Genomic DNA, 23,431 nt, shown 5'->3' with positions numbered 1-23,431 from the left:
GGGCGCTCGAAATCTTAATTGATTGGAGAATAGCAAAGGAGGTCTCAGAAATGAAGAGGATCAGAGGATACTCGAAGACACTTTTCGCGAAGCTCTCGAAATCATGGAACAAGGAAGGATGCTACTCAGAAGAAGGGCTCACAGCCTCGGAGTCTCTCAAAGTACAAGCAAAATCAGGAAACATTCAAGTATAGTTTTGTGGATTACTCGAAATCCCAAGAATCTGGACATACACGAGGACACTTCGTAACCTCTCAGAATGAAGAACTTAAAGGAGACACGATCTAAGAGTGGTCGAAGTAGCATGGGATGAGGGTTAAAGGCTGCAGAACGGTTTAGGGAAGTTAATGAGCAGTTCCATGAATTATCCAAAGACGGGCCCGAGAATAAGCCACGATGTGGAAGTTTAGAACGGTTATGTACTTCCAGGGCACGTCAGAAATAGTTAACTTTCCTGAATCCTTATCTATAATTGTCTATAAATTAAACGAGCATTGCTCGTAGCAAGGGGTCAGAAATCTAATTCCCACAATTCTCACACGCACTCCACAGCCCAGCCCGCGCATAAGGCATACTGTGCATACGAGATAGCTTTGGGTACGATTTCTCGACCACTTTTCTTTTCCTTTTTTAGGAGTAGCGTAGCATAGGATAATCTAGTCTAGTGTAGTGTAGTCACTCTGAACATGTTTCGTTATCCTTACGAATTGTAATTCTGTTACCATTTAATGAAGGATATGATTTCTGCAGTCAATATACATGTCATCTGTTCGATTCACGTTAATTATTATATGCATGAAATTGATTGTACAATTAGCATAGATCTTCTGATGTGCTGAAACAAGCATAGATCTTCTGAAGTGCTAAAACTGGCATAGATCTTCTGACGTGCTCGAAATAGTGAGCATAGATCTTCTGATGTGCCAAACCAGCATAGATCTTCTGAAGTGCTCGAAACAATGAGCATAGATCTTCTGATGTGCTGAAACAACACCATAAATTAACTTTATTCGCTGCTTGTACGAATTTATTTTCTTTCACTGAAAGTCTTCAATTCTGTCATGTCACGAACACCACAAATTGAAACGTGAACTCGTGCTAGTTCGAACAAAAAGAACCTACAAACGAAATCCCCCACAAACAATTATATGATAATTTAAATATATACATTATACTTAGGTTACGAAATATATACGAAAGTGTAATATAAAACAATAGAGATAGTACTGAAATAGAAAAACTATAAAGATCGAAAAATATGTAATTAAGATGATTAATGTGATAAGACTCGGTCAACACACCATATTTGAGCCGTGATTAGTAGTATTTGTTCATACCAATCTTTATCCTTTAACACTACCTTTGAAACGGGTGCCAATTTTGGAGATTCCAATTTTGGTTAAGAGCAATGAGTCTATCTCTAGAGAGAAAGAGTGAATCTATTTATATCAGGGGTAAGTATATCAAAACTTATTTCATTCAATAACTCATGTTTCACAATAAATTTTAATGATCAAATTGTTAAATTTAAAATTTTTAATGCATCGATCAAATCTACAAATTTTAAAAAAAATGGAAATAATTTGATACTTTATTTCATTAATTCAAATTAATATATAAAATACTTTTATGATTATCTATCAATTTTATAAATAAATATTCTTTAATTTAAAAATTAAATTTAATTGTTAAAGTACTTTATTCCCATAAATTTTTTTAAAAAATTAATATATAATTAAATATTAGCAGGTATTTGTAGGTATAGATACTATGATACCCGTGTCCATCTTGTTAACATGTGTGTATAAAAAATACTTGTATCCGTTACTTGTGGTACTCATTTATAATATTTATTTTCTACTCATAGTGGATTTTATTCACGAATATCAGTAGGTACAAATTTTTTTGACATCCCTAATTTTAGGAAGCAAGCTTCCCAATAAGACTTATAATTTTATAATTACAAATTATGTATCCTTATAATTTAAAAATATTAAAATAATTAATAGTATTTAAGATAGATATAAAATATATCCATATTAAATACTATTAATTATTTTAATATTTTTAAATTATAAGGATACATACACACATATGTATATATATGTGTGTGTGTCTTAATAGTATTTAATATGAATATATTTTCCTATAATATATGTGTCTGTGTGTGTACCAGCCAACTTAGTATATAGATCGAATGTGCCAATCTATAATGAGAAAATTGAGTTAGTATTATAACTTCCTATTTTTTTAAAAATAAATAAATAAATAAAATAACTAGAGATAAAATAAAAATATTTTATTAATAAAATAAAAGGAAGAGAGAGCTCATTAGAAGTTTTTTGGCTAGACTTTGGGTCTAACTAGAAGGCTAATTTAAATAGGAAAGGTTAGAAAAGGGTTAGGTTATTTTGTATGTATCTTGAAACCCTGAGAACTCATAAGAGGAGAAACAAAAGAGGTCATAGGGAAAATTAACAACTAGAAGCTACTAGAGAAACACTGTTTCTCGAAAATCATCATTCTAGGTAGGAGGAGGAGAATGATCAAATCTAGACATATATGAGAGATAAAGGTAGAGGGACAATCCCTAAACCCCTTAGGTTGTGTGTTTGTGTTGTGGTATATGTATGATTATATGAATGACTATATTCTAATCATGAATGTGATATAATATTATGTTCTATCTAATTGAAAGATGAATTTACATGGTTTAAAAATTTACGATTTTTATGAATGACTTAAAAATATGGAGTTGAATGAGATGATACTTGAGGAATTAAAAGTATGATGATGTTTGAGGGACATGAATTAAATGTTTGATCAAATTGATATTAGATGTATGTATTCTGAGGGTTTACCAGTTTATGTATTCTGAGGGTTAGAGTTAATATGTATGAATTTTGGGTTGAAATCTATTAATTTGAGAATATAGTAATGATGAATTGAAATAATTGATGTGTTTGTATGAAAGTTTGAGGAAATGATAATTATTTTGTATATTTTAAATAATTATTTTGTATATTTTAAAGGATAATTGATCGAGAAGTTGAGAGAAGATACTAGGACATTAAAGAGAAGTAATTGATGAATAATGTTATGAAAATCTCACGTCGGGCATGAGGTTGGCGAAGAGGCTCTAGTCTTTCCATGTCGGGTGTAGATTAAATCTCGTTGAGTGTCATGCCTATTCTTTTAATTGTTTTATGGACTATTCTTTTAATTTTTTTATGGACTGTTGAACCATGAGCAAGAGTTGTGACCATTTACTAACAAATGGAATTAATTAATGAATACGAGTATGTGAATTAACGTGATCTATTATGATGTTAAGGTACTTTTGAATGACTGTGATGAATGTTTTGAACTAATAATTTATATAAAAAAAATTGATGATGAGAAATGTTGTCTAAGTCTAGTGTTGCGGACTAACACTCGAAGAGTCGAGGATACATTTGCATGGTTGAATTATTTGTTTGAGTCCATGCATGCCTTTCATGCTTCGTTTTGCGGGATAGTATAAGTCTATGCAGGTGGGATATTATAGGTCATTTATGTTTCTCCCGAGATATTATAGCGGAAAACCTCTATCAAGAATGAGAGGCTACCATAACCAACTATAACACTTTGACGTAACCTTGATAGAAATTCCCTAGTTGAGGTGGTACAGGGATCACTATTGAATGGGTGGTCCCTACAATATTTAATGGGGTCGTTTTGTTTCATTACTCTTAGGTTTCTATACACTCGATGATGATGATGTGATTGATATCACATGCATTTAGAGTTAGGGTCATACATCTCATAAGACTTAATTGATGAATATTTTATTTTTGTGATCAATGGAATGATGCTAATAGATGGAATGTGATATATTAAAATGTTATTAATATTGTATGAGAGATGTAGTTGTTGTTTGATGTGTGTGTTTATATTGTTATGCGTTGTATATGGTGTAACGAATGAGATGTATTATTACTTCTTGTGTTTGTATATTTGTGTTTGGACTGAATGTCATTTGCAAGAATAGAACAAGTACAAGATGAATTTGATAAAGGAGAGTAGTAAAAAGGAATCTTTCTTTGATTGTGTGATATCAATACCGATTTTAGACGTAATAATTGTTTAAGTTGAATTTCAATTTAATTTTGTTTTTGTTGTTATAACTTTTCTGATTAAAGAAGATGATTTTAGTAATAACTTATATTTATTTTATTTTAATTTAAGGATAAATTAAGATGTAAACCTTTTTACAAGTTTTGTGAAATAAATTAATATAATTATTTTTTATATAAATTTTGTATATTTTATTTGTTAAGTTTGTTACAAGACAAAAGTTTATCAACAATAATTTATAACTAAAGCATATATATATATATATATATATATATATATATATTCACATAAATTAAAAACAATTTAAAATATATAAAAAAAATAGCAAAAAAAATCTAGTATAAATAGTCAGTTTGTTTTAATTAAAAAAAAAACAACCTTTTATAAAAGTATTCTTTTAAAAAAAAAAACAGAGAGGACTTGTTCAATAAAAAAGGGTATATTTTTAAAAAAAAAAGTTTAGACAAATACATAAAGAAAAAGGTAAGATTACTTATTTTTATTAATTTTTGTTACCAAACAGGTCCAAAAACATATTTCAAACCAACCAATATAATAAAAAATGTACAAAAATTACAGGAAATTAACATATAATTGCTAAAATCATATATATCACATCAAATGATTATTATCGCTATAATGAATTAATATAAGAAAATAAAATAATTTATATAACAATTAATGTATGCTTAAAATTTATTGATGACATGTTTCAAATCAGTTTTTGACTAGTTTTGACTAATTCTTCTAGTTTTTGATCGATCTTGTGATTTTTTAACTAATTTTTATCAAGATTTTATGGTTCAATTGAATTGATCAGGTGACCACTTCACCAACTTTTCGATCAGGTTGATTTGATTTTCAAAACATGGATAGAACAAAATAAAAGCAAAATTAATGTTTTATTAAATATTTAAAGAAAATAATTATACCGACAAATAGTTTTAGTAAAAGTAGAAAAGGGTAAAGATTAGATTGAGTAATGGTCCTACTTGCGTCCCTGGGTTGGATGATACTCTTGCCATGCAAGTTATGCGTGTCTCCATTCAAAGAACATGTTCAGATATTTCATAACTTTAAGAATGAAAGGAATCCATTAAAGCAACGTGCTGGTTAAGAAATGCACGCCTCCTCCTATACTTTCCATGTAAAAGTTAAAACAACCATAAAGCTTTTATGGTACACGTTCAAACAATTACTAATAAATCATTGCTCCTTGTACTAATCTTTATTTATTTAAGATTTGAGATTCGAGTTTGAGCGTTTAAGAGAATATTAAAGTATGTAAGAATAGAATGAGAGGAAGGGAGACAAAAATTATATGGAAAAAATAATTTTTTTTTTTATATAAATTGTTTGGATTAATAAAGGAAGTTGTTGTATAATGAGTAACTTACTAATATTATTCATGATCTTTATATAGATCTTGGAAAGAAACAATATGAAACTAAAGATAATACTAATTTTTATCTAATTCTTATATCTAATTCTTATTGTGTATAACTTATCTATGTTATTCTAATACTTCTCTTCAAGTTGGAGCATGGAGGAAGGAAATGTCCAACTTGGAAAAAAGAAATTTAAACTATTTTTTGTTTAGAGCTTTAGTTAGGAGATCTGCAAGTTAGGAAGTAGTTCCAATATGCTCTGTGAAAATAGTTTTGGCCATCACATGTTCACGAACAAAATGACAATCAAGTTCAATGTGTTTTGTACGTTCATGAAAAACTGGATTAGAGATAATATGAATGACAGATTGACTATCACAATATAGTTTCATGGGTATGGAGTGTGGGACACGAAGATCTTGCAAGAATGCTTTGATCTATAAGAGTTCGTAAGTAGCTAGTGTAATATTATGAAATTCTTAATACAATATTATAAATTCTCTTATCATTATCTTATTCTTAAAATTATATTTTTAAAATTTTTAATTACCATATTTAAAATAAATAGATAAATACATTATGTATATTTTTTATATATTATAATTTCTTTTATTTCCAACAAATTAAAATGAAAATATTTAGTATTCAATTTTATTATAACTGTTTTTTTTAAAATAATATTATGATATATATATATTTAAAATTTCAAATGTCCAATATAAGTAATTATATTAAATTTATATATATATATATATATATATATATATATTATGAAAGGAAAAAAATTATTTTTTTAAAAATATTTTATTAAAAAAAAACACATGCAGCTGATAAGCTGCAGTGTACGAAGGGATTCATTTCCTGTACGAAGGGATAAGGCATTATCTCTAACAAAAGAGATAATGAATGCTTCTTATTACATTAGTTACATTACAACTAAATTAGTAACTAGAGAAAAAAATTAATAAATAAAATTTTACTTGCCGATAAATAGGCCCAAGGAGGGATCAAGAGTGGGAAAGGGAGTGAGCAGAAAAACAGAAGAAAGAGAGCACGAAAGTAAGATTGAAAAAGGAGAAAGAAAGGATTAGAGAATAGTAAAAATTTTCTTCGTAGTTAACTCTTGATAATTTTACGTTTTAAGGTAAGGGAGAAGAGATCTTTATTTCTTTAAAAATTTATGTTACTATGTGTGTTTATTTATGTTATATTTTATGTGTATTTACTTAGTGAGGTGTTTCTAACTTCACTTACGTGCTTAATCTGTGATAACTTTTACTCTTAATAATTAATGAGATATTCCTAGTTTATGTTGTTTAATTATTTTATGATGTTTATCACTGTCATTTACTTGATTAATATTCTTTAAATATATTCAATTTACGTAAATTATATTATATTAAATTTTAAATAATTAAAAATACTCAAACTTATTTAACTTAATTATTTTTATATTAATGTTAACTATAATATAGTTCTGTTAAAATATCCTAAGCTCATCTTGTTGTTATTTCTTCAAACATTATAAAGATAAATTTTATTCTGTGGCCATAAGAAATAAAGTTTGAATTAATTTGTAGTTGGAGGTTTGACCTTGATGATTTAAATGAGTACGGACTTAAGGTGAAATACCTTTCTTAGTTGATATTATTATGCTCATTTATCCCGACTAGTCACTACTAAAATAATTCAAATTTTATCATAACAATGAATATCTAATATATATATATGTGTGTGTGTATACAAGTATATATTTACTGTTGATTATAAATAATTATGTACTTTCTATTTAATTATTTGTATTTATTTGATAATTATTCTCACTCCTTATTTTTCTCTGTTTAAAATTAAATACATTACAAAATAGATGAATCTATCCGCAATCCCAGGTCCCTTTATAGTTGTTATCTCTGCGGTTTTTCCTAGGGGAAATTGGAGTGTGGATGTTGTTTCCAACTCAGTCACATTTCAAGGCATAGGTTTATCTTCATTTGTCTTCTTTCCCGACCAAGAAAATCTCACTATTATAGATGGACCTATTATAGTCACTTTCTTTTTACCACCCTCTAATCACGTTAATCCTATTGTAAATTTATTTTCACCACCTATGTAAATATTATCGTAGAAGTAAAAGAAAATGGTATGTAAATAGGCATGTATTGTAAATATTTTTAGAATAACATGTAATGCAAATATTGAAATAGTAATGTAAAATATAAGTAGTTTATAATTACGTACGTTATTGCAAATGTTTTAATAATATGTAATATAATTATAAGCTAATTATATGTATGTGAGTTCGAAAAAAATTTTCTTTGTTATCACGTATAATATTATTAATAATATACTTGTGTTTTCAATCTATAAATATATATATATATATATACACACGTATAACATTCGGATTAATATTTATACTATTAGACGTTACAACTGCGGCCATGGCGATATTCGGCTTCTACAAAGGAATGAGAAACAATATTCTGCTTCTTAGATTTCCATGAGATAGGGGATTGTCCAAGTGAAATAAAGTAGCTGCTGATGGATCATCGAGTGATAGGACAACCCGCCCAGTCGGAGTCACAATATGCACGAAGTTGAAGATCACAAGTAGAATTGAGAAGTCCTTGCCCGAGATTTCTCTTGATGTAGTGCATATAATGTTCTTGTAGAGGATGTTGTAGAAATTGAGAAAGTATATGGACGACATAACTTAACTCAGGTCAGGTGATGGTAAGATAAATAAGCCGACCTACAAGTCATCGATAATGTGTACGATTATCGTAAGTTGGACCATCAGTAAGGGCTAATTTATGATTTTGATCCATGGGAAAGTCAACTAGCTTACACCCAAGTAAGCCACATTCACTCAAGATATCCATAGCAAATTTGCATTGACTCCAAAATAGACCTGATGAGCTACGAGCAAATTTAATACCGAGAAAGTATTTAAGTTTGCCAAGATCTTTGATTTTAAAACAAGATCGGAGATGATTCTTAACTCGATCACAAGAAAATGTATTATTTTCAACTAAAAGGATATCGTCAACATAAATAAGAACAACAACAAAATCATGATCGCAAGTGAAGGTAAACAACGTGTAATTAATTAGCTTTGAATTGTTGAAATCTGAAACTGAGAAGAGGGTCACAAAGTTTGGCAAACCAATTTCGTGATGATTGCTTGAGACCATAGAGGGAATGACATAGTTTGCATGGAAAGCCAGGAGAACTAGTAGAAAAACCAGAAGGAAAATGCATATATACTTCCTCCTCAAGGTCTCCATGGAGAAAAACATTATGAACATCTAGTTGATAATTATATCCCACCCTTTTGCAATAACCACGGAGAGGAAAATATGCACACTTACCATTTTTGCAACAAAAGAAATGTTTCATTATAATCTTCTCCTTCAATTTGGTTATTGCCTACAATGACTAATCTAACTTTGTGTCGTTCTATAGAGTCATTATAATGATAATTGATTCAAAAAATCCAATTGCAAGGAATTGCCTTCTTGCTAGGAGGAAGAGAAGTGACCACCTAAGTGTGGTTATCCTCAAGGGCTTATATTTCAAGTTTCATAGCCTGCTATCAAAGTGGATCCTTCATGGCATCTTAGAATGAACCCAACTCTATGGTGCTACTTATAACCGCTAAGAATTTTTGATGTTGTGAGGAGAAAATATGATTAGTAACAAATTTCTCAATTGGATATACCTAAGTGGACGTTGGAGAAAGTGTTGATAGAGGAGGGTGTAGTGGTAGTGTGACAATGTTAGTCTTTAAGATGGTGGCCAATGAGGTCGCTACTTGTGCGACAAAGAGATACAGAAGGTGGAGATAGAGTGTTGGAAGAACTCCCCCTATCATGTGGAGGTAGGCTGTGAGGGAGTTAGAGGAATGTTTATGGTAGCTAATGTAAACGGAAATGCATCCTCAAAAAATTGAACATCACGAGAGACAAAAAATTCCTTAGTATCTAAATCCAACACCTTCCAACCCTTTTTGTTTGAGGGATAGCCCACAAAAGCACATTTTCATGAGCGTGCAACAAACTTATCAAATAGTTTAGGCAAAATCATGGCATAACATAAGTAGCCAAGGACCCTTATATAATCATAACTAGGTGGAGTATCATGAAGCACTTCATATTGATATTTTCCTTTAAGAAATGGAGTGGGAGTCTTGTTAATCAATTGAGCAGCCGTGAGAATACATTCGGCCCATAAATCTATAGGAAGATGTCCATTAAACCACAAGGCACGGGCCATGTTAAGAATGTGGTGATGTCATCATTGAACTCTGTCGTTTTGTTGTGGCGTGTATGCACATGATAATTGTTGGAGAATTCCACGATTTTCAAAGAAGGAACGAAGAGAGGAAGACATAAACTTAGTCCTATTATCGATTTGGATCTGTTTAACCATGTAATTAAATTGAGTTTGCACCATTGTAATAAATTTTATTAAAACAGAACGTGCCTCATGCTTATCACGTAAAAGATAAACCCAAACATGATGGCTAAAATCATCCAAAATAGTGAGAAAGTAACAGGCACCGGTGGAAGACACAGTTAGGTATGGCCTCCATAAATCACAATGAATTAAATCAAAAGGGTGTAAACTATGATTATTAGTGATAAGGAATGAACTACGAGTTTGTTTGGCTCTACAACACAGATCACATGGAGCCATTTTATTAGAACTAGAAACAAATGGTAGTAAAGTTAAATAATTCCTAGAAGGATGACCCAAGCGTCAATGCCATAATTCGAAAGTGGAGTAACCATGAACTGTATTTACAAAAACTATAGTTTGCAAAACACATATAAACCCCTTCATGTTAACACCTTCTCCAATCGTCGTCCTCGTCTGTAGGTCCTGTAGAAAACAAGTGGAATTAGTAAACATTGTTATGCAGTTGTTACAAGTAGCAACTGAGAGACAGAGATGAAGTTTCACGTAAGAGATGACATATATAGAACATTGGTAAGTAGCAATAAAGAGGTAAGCCTGACGTCCCCACATTGGATTGCAAGGGTACGAGCACCATTAGGTAAGCTTACTGAACAAGGGGGAATAGTACGAATGTTGGATAGGTATGAGATGGTCCTAGTCATATGTTGGGAAGCCTCGTTGTCCAAAAGCCAAAGGTGTTTGAAAGATATTATAGCCGATAAAGTTTTAGTGGAAATTTTGGAGGAAACAACAATGGACATCAAATGTTGAAGCATATTAGGAGTAAAGTCAGTAATAGATAAGGGTTTGGAGGAGCCACTATTGTTAGAGGATACGCCAGATTGAGTAGCATAGGTAGAAGCAGAAGCAGGACGACCTTGAATAGAGCATCCACATCCATGTCCACGACCATGGCCAAGAAGAAGGTGATCGGCATAGCCATGGAGTTTGTAGCAACGAGATACATTATGGTCGGTACGTCCACAATGGGTGCATGTGATAGGTGGCTTAGGTGGATTAGTGGGTGCATTCGTGGTGGCATAGCCAAGAGCATTAGTAGGAGTTTCAGAAGAAAGAATCATAGCTTAATGAGATTCCTCTTGAGTAATCATAGCGAAAACTCTATTAATGGTAGGAAATGGATTTCTGTTAAGGATATGAGTGATAAGGGTGCCATAAACAACATGATCAAGGCCCATAAGAAATTAATAGACGCGATCATGTTCTTGTTTAGCAAAGATTGATTTTGTGAAAACACACTTATCCTCGATGGCACAATAGTCAAATGTGCGACTGGACTCTAGTTCATCCTAGATGGATAGAAGCTTTGTATAGTAATCTATAATAGGTGGCCATGTTGCTTTAAAGTTGTGAGGGAAGCTTTGAGATAAAAGATACGAGGAATGTTGGCAACTTCAAATTGTTCCTTAAGATCATCCCATAGACCCGTTGTTGTGACACCCTCTACCCCGCATATCATAACTCAATAAATTTAAATATAACATTTAATAATCAAACATGTTTAAAGAGTATCACATTTTTTAACAAACACAATCAGCAGAAATTACAAAGAAATAAATCTCAAGTTTCCAAAATAATAACATTAACATCCTAATCTAATCTTATCTATGCCCCGATGTCACATGTCCTATCAGAGCATAGCCCATAAAGAAGCCTAAGCTTCACGACCAACATTCTCAGCCTCATACTGATAATCACCTGTATAACAGTCAGAGAAAAACAACACAAAGAAAAAGGGAGTGAGAAAACATCTCACTCGGCTCACAGTGTAGAAATATATACCAGATAGCCAAGCACAAACAAAACATGTATAACATAGATTAATAACAATATCACATCTTACTCATTCAAGGCATATTCATTTGTCATATAACATCAAAAGACACATGTATGGACACGGACTACATTTTATCATGCATGTGGCGCCAGTCACTTATCACGTAGTATATTGCCGCTAGCAATACACAAAGAGTAGTCTAGGAGTACATGCCGGGACACAACCTCTGCGCACTCTCACTAGAAGGACATACTACCAGAGTCTCGTCGGGATAGCTAAGCCGCGCAAGATACATCCCATGCACACAATGGGCGAGACTGGGACTTCCAAACCGAGCCATCCCCAAGGACTGATCCCCACAGTTTTTACACTAGGGGGCCTTCTCTGGCGGCGTATTCCATATCGTACCCTTATCACTTTATGCAAATGATGCATGTCAAACAAGACTCTATGCATTCTCATATCACTTTATCACTTTCCATGGTCATTTCTCTTTATCACATTTCATATCTCTTTGTCACATTATCACATTATCTATCTCATGGTCAATCATATCTCATGGTCATTTCACATCATATTTCATCATCACATCATATCATTAGAAACATCACATTCACATTATCATATCATATTCATAACTTTCACAATCATAATCTCAACAGAATTTCTATTCATACACACATATTAACCCAGCAATTAGAACATACAAACAATATAACATACAACAAACACAGGATTGGGGGCCAATCCCACTACCCAGCATACAATCCCACACCCAGAGCGAGATTTCTCACTCCCCCCCTTACCTGGATGACAAGCGCTGAAACTAAAGAAGAGCTTCCTCCTCTAGGCTCCTTCTACTAGGATAGAACCACCTCCTATGGATTCCTCTAGGTCTTCAAAGAGAAGAAGAGGAGAAGAAGAGAGTATAAGAGAAGAGAGAATGAGAATTGAGGGATGGTTTGCAATGGAGAAGTGAAGGGCTATTTATAGCCTTCAAGACACATTAAAAAATGGAAAATAATGAAAAAATCTTAGACAAAACTAAGTGGAATGAATTAGTGAGATGAATTATTAAAGTTGGTGGGATGAATTAATGGAGTTGGTGCCATGTTCTTTTCCTCATCGACTTTAGCTACTGATTTGGACCTTATAGACAGCCGAATCTGAAAATATTTCCTTCATGAAAGTTGTAGGATTTTCTCTTATCTTTCCATAGCCACCAAGTTTGTATCATTTGAACAACCACCGACCAAGTTATACCCCACAAACCGAGGCTTGCCAATCAGTCCAGCGAGAACCAATTGTATCAATCAAATTCCAATTTTGACCTCCTAAACAACCGATTTTGCAAATGGCTATTTCTGTAAAAGTTGTGCGTTTTTCTCTTAGATTTCCATTGACACCAATTTTGCATCATTTGGACCATCACAGCCCAAGTTATGCCCTAAACACCGAGGTTTGCCAGTCAGCCCAGCGAAAACGATTTTATTGAAAAGAAAGTTTACAACTATCTAATTAAGCCCAACAATATACATATATTTCTAAAGCCTACAATTAAGCATAAATGAAATGTGAATTAGCTACAATTGAAGTAAAATATAATCACAAAATTATGACCAAATACCATATAATAATAATAAAAACTGGGATGTTACAATTCTCCCCTCCTTTAAGAAATTTCGTCCTCGAAATTTACCTGAAAACAGGAATGGATGAGCTTCCCGCATTTTGCTTTCTAGTTCCCATGTAGCGTCTTCTTCAAAGTTTCCTCCCCAAACAACTTTGACTAAAGGAATTTCCTTACCTCTTAGTTGCCTTACCCTCTTGTCCTCAATTCTCAAAGGTATGGTTTCATAAGTGAGGTTATCCTTTAACTGAATGTTGTCGGGTTCCACAATATGAGATGGGTCATGAATGTATTTTCTAAGTTGAGAAACATGGAAGACATCATGAAGATTTGATAGGGATGGAGGTAACGCAATTTGGTAGGCTACATCACCAACTCTTTTAAGGATCTGGTAGGGACCAATGAATCTTGGAGTAAGTTTGCGAGATTTAAGTGCTCTACCAATTCCAGTCCAAGGAGTTACTTTAAGGAATACATGATCTCCCTCTTTAAACTCAAGGTCTTTCCTTCTTTTATCATAGTAGCTCTTTTGTCTACTTTGGGACGCTCTCATTTTATCCTGGATCATCTTAACCTTTTCGGTGGTTTGTTGAACTATCTCAGGTCCCAAAATGGCACTCTCTCCAGGTTCTACCCAACACAAAGGTGTTCTACATCTCCTACCATACAAAGCCTCATAGGGTGCCATCCCAATACTGGAATGGTAGCTATTATTGTAGGTAAACTCTATCAAAGGTAGGAAACTATCCCAAGTACCTCCATGTTCTAAGATACAAGCTCTCAACAAGTCTTCTAAGGATTGTATGGTCCTCTCAGTCTGGCCATCTGTTTGGGGGTGATATGCTGAACTCAACCTAAGCTTAGTGCCTAACGCCTTATGCAAGCTCTCCCAAAATCTAGAGGTGAACCTAGGATCTCTATCAGAAACTATACTAGTAGGAACCCCATGCAACCTTACAATCTCACCTATGTACAACTTGGTTAATCTCTCCAAAGGGTATCTAATGTTAATGGGAATAAAATGGGCAGACTTAGTTAATCTATCCACAATGACCCATATAGCATCCAAGTTCTTCCTTGTCCTAGGTAATCCTACTACAAAATCCGTCGAGATGCTATCCCATTTCCACACAGGCACATCTAAAGGTTGTAGCAGACCTGAAGGTTTCTGGTGTTCTACTTTAGCTTTCTGACATACTAAGCAAGCATACACAAATTCCTCTACCTCCCTCTTCATCTTAGGCCACCAGAACATTTTCCTAAGGTCTTGGTACATCTTAGTGGCTCCTGGATGGATACTAAGGCTGCTCCTATGACCTTCTTCTAGGATTGCTTTCTTAAGCTCAGGCACACTAGGAATGCATAACCTGTCCTTAAATCTTAACACCCCATCTACTCCAACTTTAAACTCACTTTCCACACCTTGATTCAACTTCTCTACTTGACTCAATAAGAAAGGATCTGCTTTCTGACCTTTTCTAATCTCATCTATCAAGTTATTAGTCACTCTCAAGGCTCCCAACTTAATACTCCTAGAGGTCAGTTCACACACTAAGCTCATATCTCTAAACTCTTCAATCATGTGCAACTCCTTAATCATCAAAGAAGAGATTCTCAAGGATTTTCTACTCAGAGCATCAGCTACAACATTAGCCTTGCCAGGGTGGTAATTTAATTGAAAATCATAATCCTTAAGGAACTCTAACCATCTCCTCTGCCTCATATTTAGTTCTTTTTGGTCAAATAAGTACTTAAGGCTCTTATGATCACTAAAAACTTCAAATCTAGACCCAAACAAGTAATGCCTCCACAACTTAAGAACAAATACTACTGCAGCTAATTCAAGGTCATGGGTAGGGTAGTTTTGTTCATGGATTTTCAATTGCCTAGAAGCATAGGCTATTACCTTTCCCTTCTGCATAAGTACCCCTCCTAAACCCATCTTAGAGGCATCACAATACACTACAAAGGTTTCATTAGGGTCAGGTAATGCTAAAATAGGGGCACTAGTTAACCTCCTCTTAAGTTCCTGAAAGTTCTCTTCACACTTAGAGTCCCACACAAAAGGTTGATTCTTCCTAGTCAATTTGGTCAAAGGTAATGCTAATTTAGAAAAACCCTCTATAAACCTCCTATAATACCCAGCTAACCCCAGAAAACTCCTGATCTCAAAAACTGACTTAGGTGTTTTCCACTCAAGTACAGCTTCTACCTTAGAAGGGTCTACAGCTATCCCTCCTTCAGAAATCACATGTCCCAAAAAGCTTACACTATTGAGCCAGAATTCACACTTAGACAATTTAGCATATAACTGCTTCTCCTTAAGGGTTTGAAGGACAATCCTAAGGTGTTCAGCATGTTCTTCCTTAGTCTTAGAATATACAAGGATGTCATCTATGAAGACTACTACAAATCTATCCAAATAGGGGTGAAAGATCCTATTCATATAATCCATGAATACTCCAGGTGCATTAGTTACACCGAAAGGCATAACTAAATACTCATAGTGCCCATAGCGGGTTCTAAAAGCAGTCTTTGGGATATCCTCGGATTTCACTCGGATTTGGTGATAACCTGATCTCAAATCTATCTTACTAAACACACAAGCCCCAACTAGCTGGTCCATAAGGTCATCTATTCTAGGCAATGGATACTTATTCTTGATGGTTACTTTATTTAGTTGCCTATAGTCTACGCACAACCTCATGCTCCCATCTTTCTTCTTGACCAACAAAACAGGCGCTCCCCAAGGTGAGACACTAGGTCTAATGAATTGTTTCTCTTGAAGTTCTTCTATCTGTTTCTTGAGTTCAGCTAACTCCTTAGGGGACATTCTATAAGGTGCTATGGATATGGGTGCAGTACCAGGTACTAAGTCTATGGAAAACTCAATCTCCCTCTCAGGTGGTAAGCTAGATATGTCCTTAGGGAAAACTTCAGGAAACTCTCTTACTATGGGAATCTTACTAGGCTCATGGTCTTTCTCAAGAGTTAAACAGGCGAGAATCATGTAAACCTTTTCATTTTCCTTTAAACAAGTTTTTATTTTGTTAGCACTTAAAAACTCTGCGCCCTTATTCTCACCAAAAGATATGGATTTTTCAAAACAATTTAGTAGGACATGATTGGAAGATAACCAGTCCATTCCAAGAATGATATCGAGTTGACTAAGAGGCAAACAGATAAGGTCAACCAGAAACTGTCTTTCAGAAATAGCAATTGGGCATTTGAGGCAAATACTAGAAGTAGATATGGGACCTTCTGTGGGAGTTTCTACCACTAGATCATAGCTCAAATAAGACACTGGCAATTTCAATTTTTGGACACAGGCAAAAGAAATGAAAGAATGAGTTGCACCAGAGTCAAACAGTACAACCAAAGGATTCTCAGCTATGAAACAAATACCTTGTATTAAATTATCGGACTGAGTAGCTTCAGCACTACTAAGAGCAAATACTCTTCCAGTAGTTGTTGGACGTTTAGGTTGAGAATTAGCTCCTGTTCCCATCATACGTTGCTTTGGCGATTGTGGACACTGAGTACTAATATGACCTTTGCCATTGCAATTGAAACATGTTATTTCTTTGTCGGGACAGTTATAGTGTTCATGCCCACGCAGCCCACATTTCTTGCATCGATTAGTAGGGGTAGAAACAGAGCCTCCTACACTAGCAGCACCACTTACGAAAGAATTTCTAGCAACGGATCTACTCTTAGCATGATTTCCTTGAATTTTGGTAGGAACAGAGTAAGGCTTACTCTTACCCAGAGCACTAGAACCTGCAGCACGTATAGGACCTCCAGCCCCTTTGTAGAAACTAGCACGTGCACGATTATCACGATCATAGATTCTACTCTTGTTGACAAGCGTTGGATAGTGATAGATCTCTTGATAATTAATTGCTGTTTTTATCTCCGGACGAAGGCCATTCACGAACTTAATACACTTAGCCCTTTCACCACCCTCACCATGGTAATGAGTACAATAGCGAACCAAGGCATCAAATTTTGCAGCATACTCTGCCACTGTATCATTTCCTTGTTTCAGCTCGAGAAATTCAACTTCTTTCTGGCTTCTTACATCATCCGGGAAATACTTTTCGAGGAAGACTCTCTTGAAGTTGTCCCAATTCAATTGCACTCCTCCATCAATCATCCTTTGAAGAGCTCCTTCCCACCAAAAATGGGCATCAACAGTCAACATGAAGGTAGCCAGCCTCACCTTCTGAGCGAAAGGACACTCCATGGCATTAAAAATCTTTTCGATTTCCATTAGCCAATTCATCGCAACATCTGGGTCATATCCTCCTTGGAAAGTAGGTGGATTATTTTGTTGAAATCGCTCTAACCAGTTAGGAGTGATTTCAGCCCTATTATTGTTACTCACGGCTTGTGCTAACGCTTGAAGAGCATCAGCAATTGCACGATCATTTCTACCAGCCATAATCTAAGAAAATAGTACACATGACAACAAACATAATCAACCATCATGCTAGTATAAATTTCTCAACTATCACACAAGCACAGTAGACTCATAACTCACGGTCGATTTGATCAACCAGGCTCTGATACCACTAAATGTGACACCCTCTACCCCGCATATCATAACTCAATAAATTTAAATATAACATTTAATAATCAAACATGTTTAAAGAGTATCACATTTTTTAATAAACACAATCAGCAGAAATTACAAAGAAATAAATCTCAAGTTTCCAAAATAATAACATTAACATCCTAATCTAATCTTATCTATGCCCCGATGTCACATGTCTTATCAAAGCATAGCCCATAAAGAAGCCTAAGCTTCACGACCAACATTCTCAGCCTCATACTGATAATCACCTGTATAACAGTCAGAGAAAAACAACACAAAGAAAAAGGGAGTGAGAAAACATCTCACTCGGCTCACAGTGTAGAAATATATACCAGATAGCCAAGCACAAACAAAACATGTATAACATAGATTAATAACAATATCACATCTTACTCATTCAAGGCATATTCATTTGTCATATAACATCAAAAGACACATGTATGGACACGGACTACATTTTATCATGCATGTGGCGCCAGTCACTTATCACGTAGTATATTGCCGCTAGCAATACACAAAGAGTAGTCTAGGAGTACATGCCGGGACACAACCTCTGCGCACTCTCACTAGAAGGACATACTACCAGAGTCTCGTCGGGATAGCTAAGCCGCGCAAGATACATCCCATGCACACAATGGGCGAGACTGGGACTTCCAAACCGAGCCATCCCCAAGGACTGATCCCCACAGTTTTTACACTAGGGGGCCTTCTCTGGCGGCGTATTCCATATCGTACCCTTATCACTTTATGCAAATGATGCATGTCAAACAAGACTCTATGCATTCTCATATCACTTTATCACTTTCCATGGTCATTTCTCTTTATCACATTTCATATCTCTTTGTCACATTATCACATTATCTATCTCATGGTCAATCATATCTCATGGTCATTTCACATCATATTTCATCATCACATCATATCATTAGAAACATCACATTCACATTATCATATCATATTCATAACTTTCACAATCATAATCTCAACAGAATTTCTATTCATACACACATATTAACCCAGCAATTAGAACATACAAACAATATAACATACAACAAACACAGGATTGGGGGCCAATCCCACTACCCAGCATACAATCCCACACCCAGAGCGAGATTTCTCACTCCCCCCCTTACCTGGATGACAAGCGCTGAAACTAAAGAAGAGCTTCCTCCTCTAGGCTCCTTCTACTAGGATAGAACCACCTCCTATGGATTCCTCTAGGTCTTCAAAGAGAAGAAGAGGAGAAGAAGAGAGTATAAGAGAAGAGAGAATGAGAATTGAGGGATGGTTTGCAATGGAGAAGTGAAGGGCTATTTATAGCCTTCAAGACACATTAAAAAATGGAAAATAATGAAAAAATCTTAGACAAAACTAAGTGGAATGAATTAGTGAGATGAATTATTAAAGTTGGTGGGATGAATTAATGGAGTTGGTGCCATGTTCTTTTCCTCATCGACTTTAGCTACTGATTTGGACCTTATAGACAGCCGAATCTGAAAATATTTCCTTCATGAAAGTTGTAGGATTTTCTCTTATCTTTCCATAGCCACCAAGTTTGTATCATTTGAACAACCACCGACCACGTTATACCCCACAAACCGAGGCTTGCCAATCAGTCCAGCGAGAACCAATTGTATCAATCAAATTCCAATTTTGACCTCCTAAACGACCGATTTTGCAAATGGCTATTTCTGTAAAAGTTGTGCGTTTTTCTCTTAGATTTCCATTGACACCAATTTTGCATCATTTGGACCATCACAGCCCAAGTTATGCCCTAAACACCGAGGTTTGCCAGTCAGTCCAGCGAAAACGATTTTATTGAAAAGAAAGTTTACAACTATCTAATTAAGCCCAACAATATACATATATTTCTAAAGCCTACAATTAAGCATAAATGAAATGTGAATTAGCTACAATTGAAGTAAAATATAATCACAAAATTATGACCAAATACCATATAATAATAATAAAAACTGGGATGTTACAGTTGTAGTATCAAAACACTTGATAAATGGTTGCAATTGAGAATCTATGGAATTGTGAATCCAATTATTTATCATGGAATTGCACATGCACCAAGCATATGCTTCATTAGAATAGCATCATCAGTGGGTGCGGTAACATTCCCTAGAACAAAACCAAGCTTTTTCTTGGCTTTCAATGCATTACGCATAAAGTTTGCCCAATTTTCATAATTAGATTGCCCACGTAAGAGGACCGTGATGAGAATGACACTAGGGTGATCTGAGGGATGAAGAAAAAAATGGTGATCTAGGGTTTGTAATTTTGAGAGTTGTGGAAGACATGATGATGTAAGATCGTCTTGCTCTGTTACCATAAAGGAAGTTGTTGTATAATGAGCCGCTTACTAATATTATTCATGAATTGATCTTTATAAAGTGTATCTAATCCTACCTACTCTTTATATATACTAACCTTATTAGGCCTAGTGGGTCATTGGTAATCGGGAATTAAGCCGAATGACCCACTAGGCCTAATAAGGTTAGTATAAATAGAGAGTAGGTAGGGTTAGATACACTATTTATTTATTAGACTTCTCATTCATTTAATAGTATTTATTGTTCTGATTCAAACACTTTCTTAAACATCAGAGTGTCATTACATGTACCCTGCTTAGGTGACGAAAAATCAAACCCACCTTATAGAAGAAAACCAACAAGTGTTGGAGTATACTTGAGCAAGAACATAAGGAGAAGGTTTATTGAAGGGTATCCTTGTAGGAATATGATTCAAACTTGTACAGAAATCCTCTAGGTAGGCCTTTGTTGGTAGTCCATTATGCCATTAACATCCTATTTGGTAGTATTGAAAGTATCTTCCTATTCTACCATTCCTTTGTACAATATATATATATATATATATATATATATAGAGAGAGAGAGAGAGAGAGAGAGAGAGGAGGGATCCATTTACTCCAAAAGTAAATTTACTTGGACTTACTTCACTCAATAATTCATGTTCTACATCAAATTTCAACGATCCAACCATTGTATTAGTAAAGTTATTGTCTCGATTACATTTTTGTAACTTTGTTAGTCATTGGTAATTACTTATTTAATACAATTACTTAACTTTTAGTTAAAAAAGTTTCTTTTTGGCCTAATTTAATTATTTATTATAGAGTAAATGACATAAATACTCATTGATATGTGAAATTTTATTCATGTCAACTGTGAGAAACTAAACTCCACTAATTCAATTTAATGATCACATTCAATCACTAAACACATGTCATATATATACGTATTAATTTAAAGAAAAAAATGGTACTAAATGCTGATTAAAAATTATTATTAAATTAATTCATATATATTAAATACAAAATTTTATCTTATATAAGAGTAGTTTTATGAGTTTTTATTCAACTAGAGAATTTGTAGGAATTTTTTTTAATTTCTTTTCCAATTTAATTTTTATTTATCATAATTATTATGAATTAAATATTAATATTTTAAAACAATCAACTTATATATATATATTAAATATGAACATCTATCTTGTATAAAAGTGCTTTTATGAATTTTTTTCATCAATAGTGTTTGTAGGAATTTTTTTTGAACCTTTTATCTAATTTGATTTTCATTTATCATAACTTTTATTAATTAATTATTATTATTTTAAAATAAAATGTCAATAAATAAAAAATATTTTTTATAATACAAATTATTTATCATAAATCTAAAATATAATTTATATATTTAAAAATATTCAAATATAATTTTTTAAATATATAATTTATTACAAAATTTTAATTATGTAATATATAATAAATATGTATATGTATTGCATAGATTAAAATATTAGTTAAACTAACATAATTAATGACAAAGATAAAATTTGTCTCACATTAAAAAAAAAAAAAAAAGTTGACTTTTAGAAAATGAGGGACTAAATACTAATTTTTACATGGAAACAGATTTCTAACCCTAACATTTATGTTCCGTAAGGAACCCTCTCCAAAACTTATGAATTATGAAGTCCCTGCTACATGGTGGAGCCGCAATATACAGAGCGTGGTGCATGCTTACGGATTCATCATTGTGGTTCTGTTTCATTCAAAAGAACACAAAAACAATCATGTCCATCATAAAGGACCATGACAAATATGAGAAGAAAAAAAAAAGGTTTTATTTGTAAGTTTTATGAACTGTCCATAGTCAACATACGACTGTGTGCTGTACCTTAGAAAACAAGAACTTAGAGAGTCATATAGTCCATGTATTTTTTTTCTCATATTGTTTGTTTCTTCAAATCTTCCATGTATGTCTTCACTTCTAGATATTCAACTAACTATTTTCAGTATAAACTAATTAATGTTTTTAGTAGTCAATATAATTATATAGAACGAACATGCAGCAGCGTTAGAATTTGACTGGACTTTTTAGCCTAAAGACTCATTGGCCAATTCACGTTCAAAAATTGCCTTGGATACGAAAATGGAACACTTGACTCAATTATTTAATTATTCTGGGATGTGACACACGTATAAGAAGAGAATCATTTTCTGGAAAATGAATTCTTTCGTTTGAGATTTTTATTTGAAGTTTTTCAGTAAAAATTTTCACCCTTAAATAAATATTTTTTCATTCGAATATTTTTTCTTATATTTTTTTTAAGAGTTGGAGTTTTAATAAACAGAAATGTCACATGGAAAAATCCAAATCTCATTTCCTGTCATTATTTAGCTGATCCACGAAACGTGTTTTTAATTTTGTAATCATATTTTATAATAACAAAATATAATGATTTTTATGATTAGGATCTCTGTGAATGTTTAAATTCAAAAGTATAGAGTAGATCGATCTTTCGAAGTAGAATTATAAAGTATTTGATAAAATTGTAAGATGATTAGGCTATATAACATTTAAACCATATAAATTGTTATATCTAATTCATTCTTTATAATATACTATATTATTTTCATTTCACTTTTTGAAAATAAATGATAAAAATACGAGAAAAAATTATTTGAATTAAACTTCTGATGCATATATATATATATATATATATATATATATATATATATATATAAATTTTATACATACATGTTACATATTTTTTTAAAAGTAAGAAAATATTTGAAATTATAACTTATAATTAGAAAATACTTAACTATGATTTTAATCCCTATAAAATAAGCAAGTTCCGATTTTAGTCCTTAAAAAAAATTCTTGTTTCTCATCCTCTATAATTTGTAAATGTTGTTTAATTTTAGTTCCTATTATATTATGTAATTATTTTTAATTATTTATTTATTTTTATTAAAGATTAACGGGTCATCTATTATCTACAAATATTGTGTATGTTCTATGTTAGTGATACCATAATCAAATTTTATGTGTTCTATGACACCACAAAAATTTATCTATCCTAAAATCTTGGTTAAAGACAAAAAATAATGATTTTAAGTTTTTGAGGGA

Source organism: Cajanus cajan, chromosome 7 (assembly GCF_000230855.2).
Source record: "Cajanus cajan strain Asha chromosome 7, NIPB_CcT2T_4, whole genome shotgun sequence".
NCBI classification, from domain to species: domain Eukaryota; kingdom Viridiplantae; phylum Streptophyta; class Magnoliopsida; order Fabales; family Fabaceae; genus Cajanus; species Cajanus cajan.
This window is presented reverse-complemented; position numbering follows the sequence as displayed.